The 9,526-nt window shown below is 41.5% G+C and overlaps 2 long non-coding RNA genes across 2 annotated transcripts in view; both read right to left on the bottom strand.

Moving 5' to 3' along the window:
- The window catches only part of LOC109715609, a 13,343-nt gene extending 12,370 nt beyond the window's left edge, over positions 1-973 (bottom strand). The window contains exons 1-3 of the long non-coding RNA XR_002217704.1: positions 608-973; positions 415-547; positions 240-340 (exon numbers count right to left, since the gene is read on the bottom strand). This is a non-coding gene — a long non-coding RNA (uncharacterized LOC109715609). The remainder of the gene's footprint in view (positions 1-239; positions 341-414; positions 548-607) is intronic.
- The window catches only part of LOC109715610, a 19,118-nt gene continuing 14,469 nt past the window's right edge, over positions 4,878-9,526 (bottom strand). Inside the window, exon 2 of the long non-coding RNA XR_002217705.1 lies at positions 4,878-5,002. This is a non-coding gene — a long non-coding RNA (uncharacterized LOC109715610). The remainder of the gene's footprint in view (positions 5,003-9,526) is intronic.

The raw sequence follows: 9,526 nt of genomic DNA, 5'->3' as shown, positions 1-9,526 counted from the left end.
ACGGCTCCTAGAGCTAAATCAGGTAGTTAAAACTGGTGACAGGTCCAAATCGCAGGTTTTCTCCTAATTCAATTTCCAAGTCCAACATGTATAATCTATTTAAATTATGAAACATGCTCGAGAATTCAGATTTTACCAATCTAAAATCATTCAAGAATTTGAGCCAAACTAGATTACCAAAATAGAGATCTATACATGTCGACGATTATGAACTTAGGAGTCGAACCGATGTAACCCACCTAAAGTGCTATCTCCTGGCAGCAAACGAAGCCTCGGCCTAAAAGGAACTCCGCTGGATCAATCGGGGATCTCCAAGTCCGGTCGCCAAGCCAACGCCAAGCTAAAACGACAAAAATTCACAATTCAGTCCCCGATCACAGCAGCTGAGAAGAGCATGATTTCGACCCTGCTAACCTTGACCAAAAATTGCAAGTGAGGGCTCTGTGGATTCCTCTCGAAGTCCCGAATCCAACGAGCCAAGTCTCGTCACAATCCGATGCTCCTACGTCGAGAACGAGCCAAAATACCAACAGTCGACGGTGAAATTCTGCGAAAACAGCACTTAGCTCGAAATGTCAATACTTGAAGCAACGCACGGAACGCTCACCTCAACGGCTAATCGATCAGCGACACGGCGTCGAGAACGGCAACAACGCACCCTCGCCTAGCTTCCTCGCAGCGCTACGATCCCAACCGTATCCCCGAACGGCTTCGCGGCGCAACGTCGGTGTCGAATCCGAGCTCCAACCGAACTCCACCTATTCGATCAATGCTAGGGAGAGAGAGAAGGAAATGGGCAGCAAATAGCTCTCTCTCTCTCTGCTCCTACACGTATAAAGTAAGGGATGGAATGGTGATACAAACAAGGCAAGGTGATATTACTAAAAAGCCCCTCACCTACCCTGGCGTACCGGTACACGGGATCGCGTACCGGTACAGGAAGCTAACCCGAGAGCAGTACGCGCTCGGCCAGTATAGCGTACCGGTACACCTCGCTGGCTGTACCGGTACAGCCAGCAGGAAAATCTGCTATTTTGCAGATTTCTTCGCTGAAGGCTGCTCTCGCGTCGCACGGAGTCCGTTTTGCGTCTCTTTGACGCCAACGCGACTCGGACTTGTCCCGACACTCACCAGAGCTGTCGACAAGCCCCCACAACCAGACACCAGGGATCTCACACTTGTTCTACTCGGATTTGACGTGTTGGAACAAGATTCTCGCCTTGGTTATAAATATTGGGCGAGGTTGCACGAGTTAAAGAAGAAACCGAGCATACCTATACCCTCCCGTCTTTTCCTGCTTTTTCGCCATTAATTTTTTCCGCCGAGTTTTCGATTTTCCCCGAGTTTTCTTTTGCTGGATTTGAAGCCTGCTGAGTTCGTCTTGCACCACCTTGGAAGCGTGCCGACGGGGTGAAACATGGTCATTGTATCGTTAGGAGTAATTGCCGGGAAGCCTCACACGTGGAGGGGCAATTTCGCTTCTAGAACAGTGCTCTATACGCCTCGATCCATAGGCTTTATCTAAACCTTATCTTTATAATATTTTTGTTTAATTTTATTATAGTATCCCTGGTGTTCAGCAGGAGAGGCTTGTAGACAGCTCTGGAGAGTGTCGGGGCAAGTGCGAGCTCAAGCAGGCTCTCACAGGCTGTAATCAAAGTAGAAAGGTCTCACTAGTCTAACAACCATAATCTACGTGCCCTTAGCACAATTCGATGCAAAAACTGCAAACTGGGTCTACCGTCAACCACAACGGCATCCGACAGTCCGGAACAGTCTATATACTACGGTAAAATAAGCTCGCCATCCCAGCACGAGCGTAAATGAATTCTACGCTATCCTGAGTATCCACCGCTCGCAAACTGCGGCGATACAAACAAACTACGGCTCTTAGAGCTAAATCTAGTAGTTTTAATAAATGACGGTGTAGAATTGCTAGTTTTCTCCTAAATTAATTTTAAGTCCAATATATATATTTTAGCTAATATTTTATACTCCAATTCAGATTTTAGAATTATGCTAATCATAGAATTGAGCTACTAACATGAAGAACAAAGGTAAAACACATGCTAACAACATATAAGCTTAGAAGGTAATCCTATAAATTTCGATAAACATCATTAAACCACCTCTAGCGCTAATCCACGGCAGAACGAGGTCGCGAAGTTATTGGAAACCCTGCTGAGATCAGCCGAAATCACTCAGAATCAGCAACCAAACTTCTCCAAAGATCTAAACATGAAAAACACCAAAACTTGCATTACAACTCCTAAATTTCAGCACTTAAGCTTAATCCACCAATTCCAATATCAAAACTCACCTATCAATCTCTAATTCAGGTGAGCAAAGGTCTCAAATCCAGTGAACTATGTTGGAGTATCACCCTATCACCCTCTGGTCCAAAATCCAACTTCCTCCAAAAATTGCATCAAGAAAACCCAAAAACTGTCAATTTCAGCTCAAACATCACAATAGCTCAGAAAAATATGGAATTGATAATGCTAATCTCACTCAAATGCTGTCAAAATGGGCTCTACGGAATCTTCAGGAAGTCTTCTAACCAACAAACCAAATTTTGTGGCAAACGAAACTTCCTACGTCGCACATGGGCCAAAACGCCGAAGGTCGCTGCTGGAATTCAACTAGAACTGCAGTCTACAAGGTGGAGACTGTGGAATTTGGAGTAATTGAGGGGCTAAAGTGCTAATTTGGCTTTCCCTGTGAAGAAGAGGTGAAAAGGATTTACAGGGGTCGAACTCTAGCTATTTATAGTGAGGTGAAAGGGTCCGATAAGCCCCAGGGATAAAGAACACAAACCTACTGTCCCTACAGAAACGGGCCTTTTCAGGCGCCCGGAACCATGTTCCGGGCGTCCGAAACATCCAGCCTGCACAAATACTCTCCTTTAGTTCCTCCGCCCGCGGTGTGCTGCACCTTTAACATGGTCCGGCAAAACTCACCTACCACATACACATGTCAGCACAGGCGATATTCACAAAGTGAATTTTCAGACCCACTTGTGGGCTCCCGAAATCAGGATCCGGATTGGCTTCCACTTCTGTTCAAACCAGCACTCGAGTTCTGGGTGACCCAAATCCAGTTCTGAGTGCCCGAAACTAGCAAAACTTCAGTTTTACTTATTTGAGTGCGCCGAGTCCATTTCTACATCTATTTCGTGCAGAAATAACTCCGACTCAGTCCAACACTCTCCGGATGTGTCGACCAGTCACTAAAACTGTAGCCAATCCTATCTAAAACTCCGGAACACTACATATACAACATGTAAGTCTTTGTTTAATTTAAGGGTTTGTTTGGTTCGCGTTATTTTAGCAGGATTACAGAGTATTCTATAGAAATTTTTTTAGATTATTTTATTTTGTTTATCCCGGAAATAATCCCATTAATAATACAGCATTAATTACTAGTAACACGAGATAATCCCAAAATATTATCAAAGAGTGGGTGAGTATCTAGCATTACTGATGGCCGGTTATTATACAACTCATATATAGAAAGTTATAAATTAACCCTCCACACCCCAATTACCTCAAATGAAAATAAATTTATATTTTTATATCTCATTCTTAAAATATTTAAATTTAAATTTTGAATTCAAACAAAAATTTTAATTTTAATTTCAAATTTGAGCTTAAAATTTTGATTTAATTTGAAATTTGAGTTAAATTTTTTTATATAGATTAAAAATTTTAAATTAAATTTAAATTTAAAATTTAAAATATCTAGCCGTGACCAAAAAACCATTTCGCTTGGTGGGCCTGTAATGCTAAATCTAAACTTAAAATGAAATATGATTCATAATTTAAATTCAAATTTAGAATTTAGATAAATAAAAATTAAAAATTTGAATATTCAAAAATTAAATTTGAATATAAATTTGGAATTCGCAATCAAATTTTGAATTTAAACTTTGAATTGAAAATTTGAATAAAAATTTGAAATTTAAAAATAAGTTTAAATTTAAAAATTTAAGTTTTAATTTAAATTTAAAATTTGAATTAAAATTTAAATTTAAATTAAAATTTCAAATTAAAAATTAAAATTTGAATTCAAAATTCAAACTTAAAATCAGAATTTGAATTTAAAATTTGAACCAACATTTAAATTTAAATTAAAAATTTGCAATTAAATTTAAACTTAAATTCAAAGTTTACATTTAAATTTCATATAAATAAAATATATAAGGATATTTTCAAAATAATATTATCTTCACTATTATAATTACTGAAATATATAATATGACCAAACAAAATAATCTTATATATGCCGTAATTGGATATTACATTGCTGAACCAAACAAAATAATGGGACACTAGCAGTAATCCAAATAACCAGATTATTAATCATATTAAGATTACCAGTAATACTATAAAACACAAACCAAACAGACCCTATTGTATGTTTAACTAGCAATAGAACCAAACAGACCCTAATGTGTGTTTAACTACCAACAGAACTGTGTCTCACACCCCTCAAACCTGATCGCCCTAATGGAACTGTGTTTCATGTCCCAAACATGTTCATTTCAAATCGTGTTTCGCATCCTAACATGTTTAGAGAACAGATCCTTTGACAACCAAAACCGTCGAGACAATATTAGACACAAATGTTAATTCTGACTAGCAACTCCAGTTGTTAAGTAAATAACACACCCAATTCATCCCAAACCGTGTTTCACGTACAAACCATATTTCACGCTCCAACGTACGTGTCTGAAAATAAAACACTTCAAACATAGAAGGCATTAAGACCCAATATTAAAAACAAATATTAATTTCAACTAATAACTCCAATGATTAATCAAATAGCGCATATGTCTAACCAATAGTCCAAATAAAATAGTTTAGAAAATAACTGAAAAATTCAAAAAAGAAATTATTAAACAGATAAATAAGGCAAGTGTCTACCAAAAAAATTGCATACATATTATCCAACTAGTTAACTCCTCATCAATAGTTCTCTCAACAGATCTAATGAACTAGACCTGAAATGGTAGATAAATAGGATTAGTTATTACTAAGCAAACAAAAAAATTAAAACAAGTTGCGCTACCAGCTACAATATTAATATATATGTATCTGGACGCAACCCCAAGATAATTGGCTCCGGTTCCATTGCAACAACTAAGGCGTCAACTCCATTAATATATCGGAATTCTAACGTCCACATATTTGTTTCCAACACCCGTGTGCAAATCATATACAAAAAGAAAAAGTAATTCAACTTATGTATATTCTATCATTTTAATACATACAAATAACTAGTTTACTTATCTTAAGGCAAAGAAAAGTTTTTTTTTTTTTATGGTCTAAGTGTGAAGTCCAAGAAAACAAATAGATCGGTTTACTAATGGAATACCCGGCCAAGTCAACTCGTCAATGATATGGTAGCTAGATATAAACCATCATCTATTTATTCATGACATAGACTATTAATTGTTCGACTTAGTTAGTTAAGGATGTGTTGGCGGCCGAAAGTCCCGACCCTTGACCCGGTCAAGTATTCTCCTCGGGAAGGGCGTCGGGATGATACGCGGCCGCGGATTTGACCCTCGAAGTTTGCGCCCACGACGGATCAAGCGATTCGGCCGATGAGGGATCGAATCAGCCGGGTTCGAAGACCTCCACAGTAAATTCGCTTCGGCAGGATGAGCCGAATGAAGAGGGGAAGCCCAGAGTTCGACTGAAAGATTAGCCGAATGGCTGAACAACTCGGGATCTGATCGGCAAGGGGAGCCGAAAAACGACTTTCTATTTAATAGAAAATAGAAGATTACAGGAATAGGGGAGTGATGCCCGTATGGCAGACAGACTCCAGGTATGAGAACAGGAGAGTAATGCCCATAGGGCAGACAGACTCCAAGAATGCTAAGTTACGAGAGCTACTCCTATGGAAAGCAGTAAATGCAGGAAAGGAAGATGTAGAAAAATAAAGGTGGTCTTTTGTGCGCAGGGGCGATGACATTTTTTCAGGGTATCGTATCCCTATTTATACCGCCCTTGCGTTAGTTATTGCTCTTGCACGATCAGCCACTATCTCCTGATTCGTAGGACCACCTTCGACCGATCGGAACCGCTCGTAACTGCTTGCGGTTGCTATAACTCCTCGATCCAGTGCGGCTCGTGTGCGTCCGGTGTACTATAGGTCTACTGTTTTAGCCGTCTTTCGGATATGAACCCGGCGTGCCAGCTGTTCGCGCCTAACTAGCTCAATAATTGCCCCCTCGCCAGTTTTCGAAGCGATGCTTCAGTAGCTGGCGTTACCTTTTTATCTCAAACAATTTTCTGTTGCCGAAAATGAGCTTAATCCGAGGCGTATTTTCCGGTCCAATCAAATTCAAATTCTCTGACGTATTCTGCGCCACGATCTTCTGTACGGTTTAATCTAAGCCGTTTATTCTCTTCTTTACGGCCCTAATCGTATTCTCTACTTTTGTCTCGTGTGCGGCAGTAATTAAATCATCTTAATTGCCGCTGTCTATTCATCATTATTGTCACGCCCCGGATGTCTCGTTCCCCGGGCACGCCGACAAACCCGCCGTATACAAAGGAGTTTTCTCTGTACACGAAGCGACAGCTGTACCTGTAAACATACAATACTACAAACAGTAGTATAGAGCTGCTAGAGAAAACAAAAGCTAAACAAATTGAGTTTCATATACATAGCTCAAATCCAAAATACAGAGTTACTCGCACTGGCGAGTTAGGTAAACTATGTACATAAACTCGAAACAAAACATCTACCTGCAGTAGGGGTGCCTCTAACTCTGCTCGTCAGGTAGGGCTCTAACTCGCGACGCCCTTGCCTCGATCCTGATCCGCGGAAGGCGCAGCAGCCGAAACCTATGGCTCTGCAAAACAAGAGTAACAACTGGGCGTGAGAACTACTGTAAAAACAAGTAGTCCTCAGTGGGTACCGCCCAAAACAACATCGGTCACCCACTAAGTCTACAGAAGGGAGCAAGAATAGTAGGAAAAGCAGGAAGTACGCTCTACCGCTATCAATCACTACACTATCATGCTCTACACTAACCAACTGTAGAAAATGTCAATCTGACCCAATCCAATCGGGACTATAAACATACCCGTCCCTGGGACTGTGAACACACCCGTCCCTGCCCCGTTGCGACTATCCAGCTACCTCCACACCAACTGGTCCGTGGAGAGCAAGTCCAACTGGCATGAGCGACACCAACGCGAAAGCACAAGCCTGACTCCGGAGTGGCACTCGTGGGCGCTACCCAACCGAGTATGCAGCGTATCTCTGTCGAGCTCAAACAGGCTCCAACTAGCCAAAGTCAAGTAATCGACTCAAAATGGTCTAACAACCAACAGGTAAGTGCCCTCGGCACAATCTGACGCCCAAAAAGGCGATACGGGTCCACCGTCAACTCTGACGGCACCCAACAGTCCGAAACAACCTGAACGACCCTGTAAAAATCCACTCGGCGGACGAGCACGAGTGTAAATACATTCTAAACTACCTGGAGTACTCGTCTCGAATAACTGCGACAGTACAATTTTCTAACGGCTCCTAGAGCTAAATCAGGTAGTTAAAACTGGTGACAGGTCCAAATCGTAGGTTTTCTCCTAATTCAATTTCCAAGTCCAATATGTATGATCTACTTAATTTATAAAATATGCTCCAAAATTCAGATTTCACAATCTACATATAGTCCATGAATTTGAGCTAAATTAATGACCGAAATCAAGATCTATACATGTCGACCAATAAGAACTTAGGAGTAAAACCGATGTAACCCACCTCAAACGCTAATCACAATCCGGCGCGACAACAAAAACGGCAGAATCGGACCCTCGCCCGGCCCCCCTCGCGATGCTACGACGACGAACACACGCTCGAACGGCACCGCTGCGCGACGTCGACGAAACTCCACACCACCTGAGCTCCTCCTCTACGTACGGCTCAAGAACTATATGCGTAGAGGCTCAAGAATTATATATAAACTATGCACAAGTATTAAGGTGATAAGCATGCTTGGGGGTAAGGTGCACGTGGCATCCTTATCCCCAGCATGCTTACCAACTCAAAAGAAATAAAAAGAAAAAGGAAAAGAAAAGATAAAGAAATAAGGATACTACAATTATAGCCGATCTTGGGACTCGTAATCGATGCGTCAATTCAATACAACGGCCTCTTCTTCTTCCCCAAGCTTTCCATTCTTTTTGTCTCTTCTAATTCTTGTTCCTTTTCTTCGTCTTCTTTACTAAAACCTCTTCTTAGTCTCCTTCATTCTTCTTTGCTTTTCGTAACCGACTCTCTCGGCTCTTCTCTTCTTTTGAACGATGTCTTTGGTTCCTCCTCTTCCTTCTCATCCATCTCTTGACTATACTGTACTCAAACCTTTCGTTGACTTAGATCCATCTAGATTCATATTAGGTCATTCTCTTATAGATGCACCATCTCCTACTGACTCTCCTTTCTCTGATAAGGGACTTCCTTTGAAGAGGATTATTCATCTCCACTCTTGGTACTCATCAGCTTCGAGAGGAAAGAGTCTTAGAACTTGGCCAAGCGTTTCCGAAGCATATTTGGCCTGGTTAGATAGAGTAGAACCCGTTTTTGGCGCCTTTTGGCGGGAAATCGGCATTTATGAAGCAATTCAATTATCTCAGCACCCTCCTATAGCCGATAATCTTCTTCTAGCTGCCGCTCTTTGTTTCTGGTCCCCTGTTTCTAATGTTTTTCTTTTCAAAAGAGGGCCTCTTACCCCCACTCTTTTTGATGTAGCCGCCATTGTAGGCTTACGCCCTCATGGCGTTTCCTTCTCTATGACCTACAATCCTGATGGTGTGTCTGATTTTGAGGCACACCTTGATCTAAATGACTTGGCTTATTCTAAATTTCTTCGAAAGTTTGCAGTACTGTCACGCCCCGGATTACACTTTCCCCGGGCACGCCGACAAATCCGCCGTATACAAAGGAATTTCCCCTGTATACGAAGCGATAGCTGTACCTGTAAATCAAACACTACTACGAATAGTAGTAGGGAGCTGCTAGAGAAACAGAAACTAAACCAACTGAGTTTCATATACATAGTCCAAATCCAATATACAAAGCTACTCGCACTGGCGAGTTAGGTCCACTATGTACATAAACTCGAACAAAACATCTACCTGCAGTAGGGGCACCTCTAGCTCAGCACGTCGGGTAGGGCTCTAACTCGCGACGCCTTTGCCTCGATCCTGATCTGCGGAAGGCGCAGTAGCCGAAACCTGTGGCTCTGCAAAACAGGGGTAACAACTGGGCGTGAGAACTACTATAAAAATAAGTAGTCCTCAGTGGGTACCGCCCAAAACAACATCGGTCCACCCACTAAGTCTACAGGAGGGAGCAAGAATAGTAGGAAAAGCAGGAAACAAACTCAACCGCTACAAATCACTATACTATCATGCTCTACACTAACCAACTGTAGGAAATGTCAAATCTGACCCAATCCAATCGGGACTGTAGACATACCCGTCCCTGGGACTGTGAACACACCCGT

The sequence above is a fragment of the Ananas comosus genome, linkage group 9 (assembly GCF_001540865.1).
Source record: "Ananas comosus cultivar F153 linkage group 9, ASM154086v1, whole genome shotgun sequence".
Taxonomy (NCBI): Eukaryota; Viridiplantae; Streptophyta; class Magnoliopsida; order Poales; family Bromeliaceae; genus Ananas; species Ananas comosus.
The sequence above is the reverse complement of the archived record's forward strand: the minus strand, read 5'-3'. Positions and strand labels throughout refer to the sequence as shown.